Here is a 14061-nt window from a genome sequence, read left to right on the forward strand (position 1 = left end):
CATCTTCTTCATATTCATCCTCATCCTTATCCCCACGAGAAATATTAGGTTCCATGGTAGGAGGTACCGTGGAACTCTTGGCCATAAGGCATATATGAGAACCGTGAGATAAAGATGAGGAGTTACTTGAGGCTCCTTTCAGGATCTTGTCTTGACCAATAGAATCTTTGGTTTCCTCTACATTGTTAGCCACACAACAACTAGAGGAAATAGAAGCATTCTTATCATGGCCACAAGACAAATCAAGCATATCAACATGAGAATTATTCAAGCAACTTACACATGATATGCAAGGACTATCAACACAAGCATGTAAATAATTTCTAGTGCTAGATGTGTTTAAGTCCAAAGATGAAGCATTGCAATGAGATAGAGATGAAGAATCATCAATAGTAAGCTCAATATCAATATAGCAATTTTCATCACCACTCACCATATCATTACCTTGTGTCTTACCACACTTTGGTGAAGTGGATCAAGATGAGAACTCATCACGGCCGGAAGTGGAAGCAATACAATCATCCTCAATAATATTGGACACATCATATTTGTCTTGAAGCTTTGTCCATAATTCATGAGCACTCCCAAATGGCATGATTGAAGAAGTAACTACATTGCTCACAACAATGGAAAACACATGAGAAGCAAGCGCATCGAGACAAGAGTTTTTCTTCTCCTCATAAGATAAATTTTGGGGATCCTTAGGAGAAGAAAAACCCATGTCAAGAAATCACTCCATGTTCGGGGAAATACCCCGCAAAATATTAAGCACATAAATTTTCCATAGATCATAATTTGTGCCATCAAATATAAACAAGTTATTGTGATCTAATCCCCTAACCGACATCTTTACTCTCAAGGCGGTGAAGCCTAAGAATGAGAGACCTTGCTCTGATACCAATTGAAAGGACACGGATGTCGCCTAGAGGGGGGGGGGTGAATAGGCGATTTAAAACTGTAACATCCCAAGTTTCAACAATAATAAAATCAAGAGAGAGTTTCCATTACTCAAAATTTGCAACAAACAAAAACTTTTTATATGCATATAGTGCCACATATAGTTTCTTGCATTTGAGTGATTTCTTTTGTGCAATTGCCATGATGAGTGTTAGTATGAGTAACCATTGCTATGTGAACCCTAATCAAGATCATCAAACCCTAATTTGAGGGGAATTGGAGAAAATGGGAAAAACCCATTTTTCACTTACATACACATTATGCAAAATTACAAATCCTCAACCAAGGCCAAAATTGCTTGCTCCCTTGCTTGTAGAATACTTCAATATGATAAACTAACACAATTGCATCATTGGATCAAGAATCAAACACAAGGAAATCAAAATTCTCACATACATATGATAATGGTCACTTGTCACAAAAATATTTTCTTCACTACTTTACCCCTCTGGTTTTCTCATTTCTTGAACTAAACTTGGTCAACCAAAGCCATGTCATCCAAGACCATGTCAAGGTGAGTAACTTTGATGTTGACCATCATGGCTAGAGTTGACTAGGTTGACCAGAATAAAAGTGACAAGAAGGGATGCTGAAATAAAGTGAAGATCATGTCACTTTTGACATTTTGCAAAACAACTCCAAATTGAGTGCCACCACCACCAATACTTCACTTTAATTATATAAAAGAGATTCACCAAAAAGAATTTCAAAATTCAAAGAAAATTCTCATGCGGCCATTGTGTCGAACAGGTGGCAGGCATGAATTCAGAATTGAGTTACATGCTATTATCCTCTGGTTTCTTCACTAAACCCCTTTAACCCTTGATCATTGCACTCTCCTACAACCCCTGCTTCATCTCAGTACTTGCCCTGGTCGATTAAAGTGAGAGGAGGGAGAAGAGAAACCCTAAAACAATGCCATGTCATGTACCCCGGCCACCTTTGGGCATCCCTCTCTCTGGCCTCCCTCTCAACTCTTCTTGTCTTCGAGCATCTCTGGAGCACAAGGATCACGCCAGTACCGCTCGCTCGATCGCCAACGCACCCCATTGGCCGGAACACCCCGCGTCCAAAACCGTGCCAGGGTGTGCCAGCCGGCGTGGTGATCACGCCCTGGAAGCGCCAGGACGCCACGCACTCGAGCAACCTACGCCTCCCCTGCAAAGCCTACCACTGCGTCGAGCACCGCCTCTGCGCCCTCTAGCCGCTAGACATGCTCAAGCACGCGCAGAAGCCTTGTCACCGTCGTCCTCGCCGGCGAAGTACCGCGGGTACCGTCGCACTCGAAACGAGTTCCTGAACGATTCCTTCGTCCTCTCGCTGCGCCAGCTAGTCCTCGAGCATCGCCAGGACGACGCCTACAAGATGCTGTCCTCGCCTTGCCCTTTCGATCGACGGAGAGGCCACGCCGTCGATGCGCCCTTGCAGCACCTCACGGCCTCCATCGCCCGCTATAAATAGAGCTCCTCCGCCCGCAACTTCTTCACACACTTTGCTCCCCTCCCTTCACTGATCACTCTCCCCACCTCAATTGAGCACCACCTCGCCGGAGCAGCAGCAATTGGGAGCTGAGGTCCGCCGGAGCCCGCGGAAGCCCTGCTTCGATTGGAGCCTCCCCGAGCGCCGCCGCTGCACCCAGGGCTTCCTCATCGACTACACCTTCTCCGCACACCTTGCCAGACACCTGCAACGGCCTGGTACGCCCTCCGACCCCCTCGGCTCGCCGCCAGGGAGCTCGCCGCTCGTCGGAGACGACGACGTTCACACGCCGTCGGATCTCATTCTAATCCAACGGTTTCTATTTCGCGTACCGCTTCGGCGTTTAAAGAGCCGCTGACAGGTGGCCCCCACCTCGTCAGGGCAGCCCACCTGCACCGGTTGCTTGTTGGGCTGCGAAATGGGTTTTAATTTCGTTTCGGCCCAGTAACGCTTCCCGCCTAGCCCATCCATTCAAATGTGGATTTAATCTTTATTCAAAATATGCTGCTGAAGGTTTAGTAAAATTTGAATAGTTTGAAATCTGCCAAACCAAATTTAGCAAACTTTATACCGTTGGAAAGCCCATGAATTTATCTATCCAATGCCACTGGCCCCACCTCCAAATTCGTAGTAGAATTAATTTGATAAAAAAGATAAGACAGGGACTTTTGAACATTCAAACTTTATTTAAAATTTAACCAGAATAGATTTTTAATTGTTTCCAATTCTAATAAATCACAAATGATGTCCTCTAATTGATTATGCAATAACATAGACATGTTGTTTGTATGATCATGGACTAGATCAAATAAAATGGCTATGTAGTCAATTCTAGAGCAATTGAAATTGAAATTTAAACTCAACCCTAATATGAGAGCTACCTCTCATTTAAATTTTGATCCTAAGTACTAGTAACCAGGGGGATTGACTTAGTCTAATGAACCCCTGAGAATTATTACTTAGAGATTTTTATTCATTTAAATGTTAAGTCTTAAAACTATGTGAAGTGTAGCACTTCAATTAAATTATACTCACATATAATAGATATGAAATGTTGACTTTGGGTCAACCTATATTTCATACCTTATTATTATATGAAGAGATTAAAATCTTAAATAAGATGTAATGAGAAGAAATGAATTCCTCTAAGGATCTACATACCAAATTTAAGAAATAGGAATAATGAGAGGAAATTATTTCTCCTAAATAAGAATTCATCAAATAACCCACCATGCCATGTTTGATGGATAATAGGACTAGAGTGTGAACTCTTTTGAGTGTTTCTAGTTTAGTATGTGAGCTTGGTTTAGTATTTATACCTCGTATTCGTATATAGATGCTAGTAACGAGGAATACCAAGAGGAGGAGGGCTACTCTCAGGAAGAAGAAGAGAACTTCGATAATTACCCAGCTCAAGGCAAGCTAACCCTTGCTAAACACAAGTGCTTAGCTCTACAAGAGCAAAGGCACCATCACACTTTACTTTTATGTATTACCTATCCCATGTTTTTACTTACATTTATTTTTGCTTATTTATTTCAAAGTGCTTTTGATTTATGATTCACTTGGTCTAGAGTAGAACAATACTTGGAATAGATTAGCACATCTCAAAGCTAGATAGCACCCCTCATATAGTTGCTAGTGCTAATCAATTAAAATTGACTACTCTAGATGGGAACATGGTGAAGTGAAATAACTTTGAAAGAAAGTAAAGTGGAGGTGGATTTGAACAAGAGAAGATGGTGATTTTTGATAAAATTGATGATTGGGTCTGAATGCGATACCCTTCCAATAATACAAGTACCCCCACAATACCTGATTATGGGTAGGGCTTAACTAGAAACTTGTGTATTTTAGTATGGGTTCCCTCTAAACAAACATCATAGGGGTTACGCCGAGGCTGCCTCCGTTAAGTGGGAAATGATGTTAATATGAGGTGAATGTACGGCCCAAGCCCTGTGCAGTTCCCGGGTTGACTGCGGTTTTCACCGGGAGGCCAAGCTCATGGGGAGAGGTGCTCATACTAGTATATATAAGTGAAAGGTTTCGATTGATGATCCGCGTACTGTGTTACGATGATTCGGGGTTATCCTCGACGGATGTAATCAAAAGTTGTGGCACAAGAGTACAACCTCTGCAGAGTGTTAAACCTATTCGAATAGCCGTGTCCACGGTTACGGACGATTGGAAAGGCCATACTATCTCCGTTATCATTAAAATGTTTTGATCCTAGAAATGAATGGTGAATTGAAAGGTGATATTATGGTGAACCATAATGAGTTGTGGGAATGACACTAATGTTCCCACTTGAGTTAGTCTAGCACATGATAAGGCTTTACTAAAGGTTTACTAAACTAAAACTTGGCTTTATGCAAATAAACCTAGAGCTTAGCACCCCCTTATTATACTTAATGAGTATTTATCTTAGAGTTAGTTTGCGAGTACTTTAAAAGTACTCATGGCTTTGCCCTGGCTATTCAAATGCCAGACTATGAAGGAGAGCACCAGTATCAGGATGACGGACAGCAGGACGTCTACAATAACTAGGATCGTCTTCTAACGTCAAGCGTTGCCTGTGGAATAGATAGTCCACTACTACTTCGCTTCCGCTACCATTTGTAATGTTGAACAATATATTCGTGTAATATTGGATCATGTGATCTATGGTTGTAAGACAATATGTGTTGTAATAAATGATGACTCTATGCTACTTACTATTATGTCTCGCAAAAACATTATTCCTGGGATTGCGATGTACGGCATAATAGGCATCTGGACTTAAAAATCCGGGTGTTGACAAGTTGGTATCAGAGCCATTGTTTGACCTTAGGAGACCCTAGTTAGAATGGACGTCTAATAAACTTAGTTTCCAAATTAATGAATTGAATATTTATGAAAAATACAATCATACCCTTACGTTTGATCCTTTCAAACCTAGCCAATTCATGTTCTTATTTATAAGTTGCTTAAAATTTTGAACACTTGCACATCTCTAACTTGCTCATCAATCCCTCTACAGATGGATCCTATCATCCCGACGGAGCCCTTCATCCAGACTCAAGTGTACGACCTGGCGAACGGTGGGGATCTGATCTTTGAGAGGGATCTGTTTGCCCTCTCACAGTTCCTCGGACGCTCGCCTCCCGTGTTCTACGGAGGCCAGATCGCTGACCAAGTTGGGGGCCAACTCCAATGGCTCATCATGGCTAGCCTCCCTGGGAAGCCAGAGTCACCCATGTTCCGCCAGATTCAGTTCTCTCTCCGAGAGAACAACTGGGTGGATGGACTCGCCCGCGCTCTACAGGAGGCTCTCGCTCGTCTGTGCGGGCAAAACTCGGTGGCTATTGAAGGGGAACGCTTTGAACACTTTGCAAGGCACTCCTCTCTCGGGCTGCCCATCAGCCTGCCGTTCCACCCGGTGCTCAGGCACCACGTGGATCATATGGACTTCATGTTGTTCGAAACTCGTGCTGAGTTGGACAACTCCCGCTCCGCCGCCAACCACACCCAACACCAGCTGAATCAGTATGCGGAGACCATCAAGGTCATCGCAAAGGAGCGTAGAACTCTCCGCCAGCTGGCCGCGAAGAGGGACTCTACCATTCACCGCCTGAAGGCCAAGCTCGCTGTCCTGAAGGAGACCATCGCCACTCAGGCGGAGCAGCTCCAGATCCTAGAAGGAGAGGGAGAAGGGGAAGACATCCAAGGGGATGGCTACTCCTACATCAGCAACGACGACGACTACGAGGAGGAAGATGAGGGAGACCTGGACTTCCACCAGCACCTGCCTGCCGGGATGGACACCACCTTCCCGCTCCGCATCGATGGATAGTTTCCATCCCCCTTATGAGCACTTGCGTAGTATGAGATGTATCGGTCCTTTGTACCCGCCCCATGTATCGTAGTTTGTTGAAAGGGTTCTTAAAACCCTCCTGAACATTTGGCTTGTAATATTTGCTACCTCCATGACTATGTTTGTGTGTGTAATATTATTAATATTTTATGAATCAAGTTTTAAGTTGTGTGAAATTTTATCCCAAAATGAGCCATAGAAATTTCCCTCTCGTCTCATTATCCATATCCCTGTTCAGATGGCACCTCCAACTCGCAACATGACTCAGGAGGCAATGATGCAGATGTTGCAACAGATGTTGGCTGATAGAGAAGTTGAGAGAGCTGAACGGCAAGCCAACCTAGCTGCACTTCAACAGATTGCTCAGGGCAATCAAGGCCACGGAAACCACGACCACCCAGGGTCGAAGCTGAAAAACTTCCAAAACACCAACCCACCGGTGTTCAGCAAGACAGAGGAACCCCTCGATGCTGATGATTGGCTCCAAACTATGGAGAACAATCTCGAGGTTGCCGGAGTGGAGGACAACGAGAAGGTGTTGTTCGCCACCCACTATCTGGCTGGACCTGCACGTGCCTGGTGGACAAGTACCCGCGCCTTACATGCGGGGCAAATGATGACTTGGGAGGACTTCAAACTCAAGTTTAGCAAGTATCATGTGCCCCCGGGTTTGATTAAGAAGATGAGGGATGAGTTCAGGGAACTGAAGCAAGGCAGAATGACCGTGGTGGAATACCGCGACAAGTTTCTCACTTTGTCAAGGTACGCCCCGGATGAGACGGATACCGTCGAGAAGAGGAAGGAGAGGTTCCTGAATGGACTGCATGATGAGATGCAGACTGTGCTGATCAACATTCCCTTTGCTGATCTAGAAGCCCTCGTTGACTCCGCCATTCAGATGGAAGGGAAGATACACCAAGCCAATGAGAACCGCAAGCGCCGTATGATGAACCAGAGTGGGCCCAGCAACAACCACAAGTATCGCCCCAGCTCAAGTGGAGGGTTCGCCCCAAGAAACAACAAGCCCCCTATGCAGAATCCACGTCCGAGTTATCAAAACCGGAGTGGAGGAAACCCCAGGCCAGGAGGCCACCACAACAACAACAACAACAACAACAACAACCACAACAACTTCAACCGCGCTCCACCTCGCGCCCCCAACAACAACTCCAACACCGCTCCAAGGACTGGGAGCAATGCTGTTCCCATCACCCTCAAGGACAAGTCCACCTACAACTGCTACGAGTGCGGAGTGGCGGGGCACTTCTCCTATGAGTGCCCCAAGAAGCTCGCCAAGACTGCAGCCAACACCTCAGGCCCTGCGCAGCAGTAGCATCGTGTCACCACCAACAAGAAGTTCGCCCCCAACAACCCGAACAACCGCAACGGCCGCCTCTACCACATGAATGCAGAAGAAGCTCAGGAAGCCCCAGATGTTGTGCTGGGTATGTTCTCTGTTAACTCAATACCCGCAAGAGTGCTGTTTGATTCTGGAGCATCGCATTCATTCATTACCGAAGATTTTGCATGCACTAGTAAGATTCAACCCATCAGTTTGAAGCATGTCATGATAGTTCAAATACCCGGATCAACAACTAAAGCTAGAAAAAATTGCAAAGATGTGCCAATCAGAATACATGAAATAGAATTCTATGCAAATTTGATTGTTCTGGGAGCCAAAGGTTTGGAAGTAGTCCTCAGAATGGACTGGATGGCGAAACATCATGGACTGATTGATTGTGCCAAGAAGGCCATCACCATGACTAGTAGCACCGGAATCATAGTCGAACACATATCTGAAAGGATGCCCAGAAAGTTCACCTGCAACCAAAGCCTAGCCAAACCCACCTTGGATCAGATCAGGGTCGTTTGTCGATATCCTGATGTGTTTCCGGATGATCTACCCGGTATGCCCCCAGATCGGGATATCGAGTTTATTGATGACCCACAAGTATAGGGGGTGTATCGTAGTATTTTTGATAAGTAAGAATGTCGATCCCAACGAGGAGCAGAAGGTGTTGACAAGCAGTTTCGATGAAGGATTCACTGTAAATGCTCACAGACAAGTATTCAGGGGGTTTTGATGTAACAGTTGAATAAAGTACGAGTAAGTAAAGTGCGAGAGTACCAATTGCAGCGAGTGGCCCAATCCTTTTTAGCACAAAGGACAAGCCGGTTTGTTTACTTATAATGACCAAACGTTCTCGAGGACACACGGGATTTTAGTCTAGTGCTTTCGCTACATACGGCTAAATAATCTTCATTGTTATGATAAGTGTTGTGTGGGTGAACCTATGCTAATGTACAGCCCTTCCTAGAACTAATACATACTTGTGATTATACCCCTTGCAAGCATCCGCAACTACAAGAAAGTAATTAAGAATAAATCTAACCACAGCCTTAAACTCTGAGATCCTGCGATCCCTCCTGCATCGATATACCAACGGGGGTTTAGGTTTCTGTCACTCCGGCAACCCCGCAATTAGCAAACGAATACAAGATGCATTCCCCTAGGCCCATAAATGGTGAAGTGTCATGTAGTCGACGTTCACATGACACCACTAGAAGAATAACACCACAACTTAAATATCACACCATTGAATATTACTCAACCATAGTTCACTACTAACATTTAGACTTCACCCATGTCCTCAAGAACTAAACGAACTACTCACAAGACATCATATGGAACATGATCAGAGGTGGTATGATGATGAATAATAATCTGAACATAAACTTGGTTCAATGGTTTAACTCAATAGCATCAACAACAAGTAGAGATCGATACCGGGAGAGTTTCCCCTATCAAACAATCAAGATCAAACCCAAATTGCTACGGCGATGACGGTGTCCAGCGGTGATGACGGCGGTGATGATGGTGGAGATGATGATGATGATGATGGCGATGATGTCCAGCTCGATGACGGTGACGATGGCGTCGATTTCCCCCTCCCGGAGGGAATTTCCTCGGCGGATTCCTGCCCGCCGGAGAGCTCTTTTCTCTCTGGTGTTCTCCGCCCCGCAGAGGCGGCTGTAACTCTCCGTGAGGAACCCTCTGTGGCTTAGGTCTTCGGGACGAAGGGTTTCGCGAAGAAAAGGAGGCGAAAGGGGCTGTGGGCCCCCCAAACCACATGGCGGCGCGGCCAGGGCATGGGCCGCGCCGCCCTAGGGTGTGGGCCCACCCTGGGTCCTCCTGGCCCCTCCTTCTGGCTTCCTTCGTCATCTTGAAAAATAGGATTTTTGGTATAATTTCCTTCCACAGTTGATCTTCCGAAATATTGCGTTCTGACGGTGCTTTTTCCAGCAGAATCCTGGCTCCGGTGCTTGATCCTCCAATAATGATGAAACATGCAAAATAGATGAAATAACATAAGTATTGTGTCCCAATATGAAATATATCAATGAATAACAGCAAATTATGATATAAAATAGTGATGCAAATTGGACGTATCAACTCCCCCCAAGCTTAGACTTCGCTTGTCCCCAAGCGAAACTGAGCTCGATAGACAGGACCACATGTTTATGGAGTGAAGAGTCGATAAATAAAATACGGACAAGAAGCATCATATTCATTCACACAAGACATTATAGTAAACAACTTCCTCATATAACTCAACTTGAAACAAGTATAAGGTAATCACAAATAAAGGTGCATAAGAAATCATAATTGGTAATGGCAAACTTCGTTCTTGGTCAGAGAACAATTAACAGATTATATTTATCTCATTGAGCAGCGCTCTCATGTTAAAGTTTATAAGGCACAACTTGCATACTCAATCATAATGGTCTCTTCACGATCATTGATAACTTGCAAAGCTATATTCATTCAGATAAAACTTGTACTAAACAAGGAAGAATAAAAGACATGATGAAGCAAATCACAATATAATGGTTTGATCACAACTACTCAAATGCTTGCTTGAGATGGAGGGAAATAGGTTTACTGACTCAACATAAAGTAAAAGACAGGCCCTTCGCAGAGGGAAGCAGGGATTAAATCATGTGCTAGAGCTTTTTCAGTTTTGAAATCATATAGAGATAATAAAAATAACATTTTGAGAGGTGTTTGTTGTTGTCAACGACTGGTAGCGGGTACTCTAGCCCCCTTGCCAGACAACCTCCTAAGAGCGGCTCCCATATTATTTTCATTTTGTGTGGCACTCCTTCCAACCTTTTCTTTCACAAACCATGGCTAACCGAATCCTCGGGTGCCTGCCAACAATCTCATACCATGAAGGAGTGCCTTTTTATTTTAGCTTTATTATGATGATGACACTCCCCCCAACCTTTGCTTACACAAGCCATGGCTAACCGAATCCTTCGGGTGCCGTCCATCAATCACATACCATGGAGGAGTGTCTATTTAGTTTAATTAATTTGGGACTGGGAATCCCATTGCCAGCTCTTTTTGCAGAATTATTGGATAAGCGGATGAAGCCACTAGTCCATTGGTGGAAGTTGCCCAACAAGATTGAAAGATAAAACACCACATACTTCCTCATGAGCTATGAAACATTGACACAAATAAGAGATACTAAGTTTTGAATTGTTTAAAGGTAGCACATGCAGTATTTACTTGGAATGGCAGAAGATACCATGTAGTAGGTAGGTATGGTGGACACAAATGACGTAGGTTTGGGCTAAGGTTTGGATGCACGAGAAGTATTCCCTCTCAGTACAGGTTTTCGGCTAGCAAGGTTAATTATTAAGCATAAGAGTCGAGGGAAACAAACAAATATACATATGATAGAAACAATCATGCATCTTCCTTGTAAGTACAAACAATTTTAACTTCAGAATAATAGGTTATGAGCCAACAAGAAAGAAAGACAGTGAAACATCTACATATATTTCTCTTTTCTACTTAACCCTCAAAGTGTTGTTGCTATTGACCAATGCTAAGTTTGCCAAAACTAAATAGATTTATTCAATGCTCCCAAAGTGATACCAATACTAACAACAAGGTAAATCATATGATAGAGATTGCAAACTAGAATAAGATGTGCAATATGTAAATGATAAGACTTCTCATTAATATTCCATAACGATAACTCACACCAAGGGATACATAGATAACCAACTAAAGGAGAGATACTTCCAAACGCAACCCATCTTATATGATAACTTCCCTACTCATGATATGACACTACTTGACAATAAAAGTAAAAGGTAGTGATAATGTGATACCGCGGCACTCCCCCAAGCTTGGAACAAACCAAGGGGATGCCAATACCGATGATGAATTACTCCTTTGGTGATGGTGGTGATGAACTCCCGTCATCAAACTTCCAAGGAAGAGGCTCTCCATCAAGAAACGACATCTTGGTCTCGGGAATCCTGAAACTGGCAGCACGGCTTATATATTTGAACCTGTTTTCATACTCACAGTTCTGATTCTGAAAATCATAGAGTTGTGCTTGGAGCTTGTTGGCGGTGTCGTGAAGTGAGAGGATGTCGCTCCAAAGCTTTGCAGTTTCCTTCTCATGTTCAGCAATGAGTTCAGACACAATCCTGTGGAAGATATCCACCTCACGCTCAGCCATCTTTTTGTATTTGAAAACCTCTTGTTCTAGCTTCTCCATCCTGTCTTCCAGGCTTCCTTCTCCTTTAGGACCCTGGACATCCTTGACCTGCAGTTCTCCTTCAACGAGCAGCAACTCCTTGGGGTGCATCCTCAGCTCCTCCATGCACAAGTTGCCAACATCCTTGCTGGAGCTGTCCTTCGGAGTTTCCGACGAAGACATGATGGCTCTAGATCCGAAGCAAATCCTGGCAGAAACAACTCGAAACAAAACACGTCGAGAAAGCGATATACGGACCTCCAGGGGTCCGGGGGATTATATAGCAAAAATTTTCGCGACATAAGGAAAGTACCAGATCGAACCAGAGTCGGAAAGGGGCGACGGGGCGGCCAGACCATAGGTCGGCGCGGGCCCAGGCTTGGCCACGCCGGCCTATGGTGGCGCCCCCTCATGCGTCCTTTCCACTCCGTTTCGAACTCGTAATTTCGCATATTTTCCAAAAACAGCAAAAATATTGTTCGGAAAGTAAAATGCGTACTTTTCATTACCAGTACTGTTACCTATTCAAAGTCGAGTTCTGGCGGACTGTCAATTTGCCCTTTGATGAAAGCTTCCGGTGTTTCCACTTGAATAATATCAACATCAACATTATAGGAATCACCTGAGATATAATGCTTGAGTCTTTGTCCATTCACCACTTGCGTAGCATTGCCTTGGAGAGAGCTAATTTTAATTGCTCCTGAACGATACACCTCCTCGAAAACATATGGTCCTTCCCATTTCGAGAGTAATTTCCCTGCAAAGAATCTAAGACGAGACCGATACAATAGGACTTTATCCCCAATATTAAATTCTCTTTTGATGATCCTTCTATCATGCCATTTTTTAACATTCTCTTTAAAGAGTTTAGCATTTTCATAAGCTTCACTTCTCCATTCATCTAGAGAACTCAATTGCAACAACCTCTTATCACCGGCAAGTTTAGGATCTTTATTTAATTCTCTAACAGCCCAATAAGCTTTGTGTTCTAGTTCTAAAGGTAAATGACAAGCTTTCCCATAAACCATTTTATAAGGTGACATTCCCATGGGATTTTTATAAGCAGTTCTATAAGCCCAAAGTGCATCCTTCAATTTACTAGCCCAATTCTTTCTAGTCTTATTAACGGTCTTTCCCAAAATAGATTTAATTTCTCTATTCGATAATTCTACTTGACCACTAGTTTGAGGATGATAAGCGGAAGCAATTCTATGATTAATACCATACTTAGCAAGAGTTTTTCTAAAACCTCCATGAATAAAATGAGAACCTCCATCAGTCATAATATATCTAGGTACTCCAAATCTAGGAAAAATAATATCTAAAAGCATTCTTAAAGAGGTCTCACCATCAGCACTTTTTGTAGGTATAGCTTCCACCCATTTAGTAACATAATCAACAGCAACAAGTATGTGAGTGTTACCTTCTGAAGACGGAAAAGGTCCCATGAAGTCAAATCCCCAACAATCAAACGGTTCAATAACAAGAGTATAATTCATTGGCATTTCATTGCGTCTGGAGATATTACCAACCCTTTGGCATTCATCACAAGATAAAATAAACTTTCTCGCATCTTTGAAGAGAGTTGGCCAATAAAAACCTGATTGTAGAACCTTTTGCGCAGTTCTTTCTCCGGCGTGATGTCCTCCATAAGCACTACCATGACATTTACTCAATATCTCCTGTTGTTCATATTCGGGAATACATCTTCGCATAATACCATCCACTCCTTCTTTATATAAGTGTGGGTCATCCCAGAAATAATGCCTCAAGTCATAAAAGAATTTCCTCCTTTGCTGAAATTTGAAAAGGTTGGAGGCCAGTACTGGGAAACAATAAAGTTAGCATAATCAGCATACCAAGGACGGTCTCGCGAGCTCACCTTTATTACAGCCAATTGTTCATTTGGAAAACTATCATTAACAGGAACAGGATCATAAGCAATATTTTCCAATCTAGACAAATTATCAGCAACAGGATTATCAGCACCTTTCCTATCTACAATATGTAAATCAAATTCTTGCAAAAGAAGTACCCATCTAATAAGCCTCGGCTTAGCATCTTTCTTTGTCATAAGGTATCTAATTGCAGCATGATCAGTATGAATAGTAACTTTTGAATCAACAATATAAGATCTAAATTTATCACAAGCAAAGACTACAGCTAATAATTCCTTTTCAGTTGTAGCATAATTTCTTTGAGCAGCATCAA

This window comes from Lolium perenne, chromosome 2 (assembly GCF_019359855.2).
Source record: "Lolium perenne isolate Kyuss_39 chromosome 2, Kyuss_2.0, whole genome shotgun sequence".
In the NCBI taxonomy this organism is placed as follows: Eukaryota; Viridiplantae; Streptophyta; class Magnoliopsida; order Poales; family Poaceae; genus Lolium; species Lolium perenne.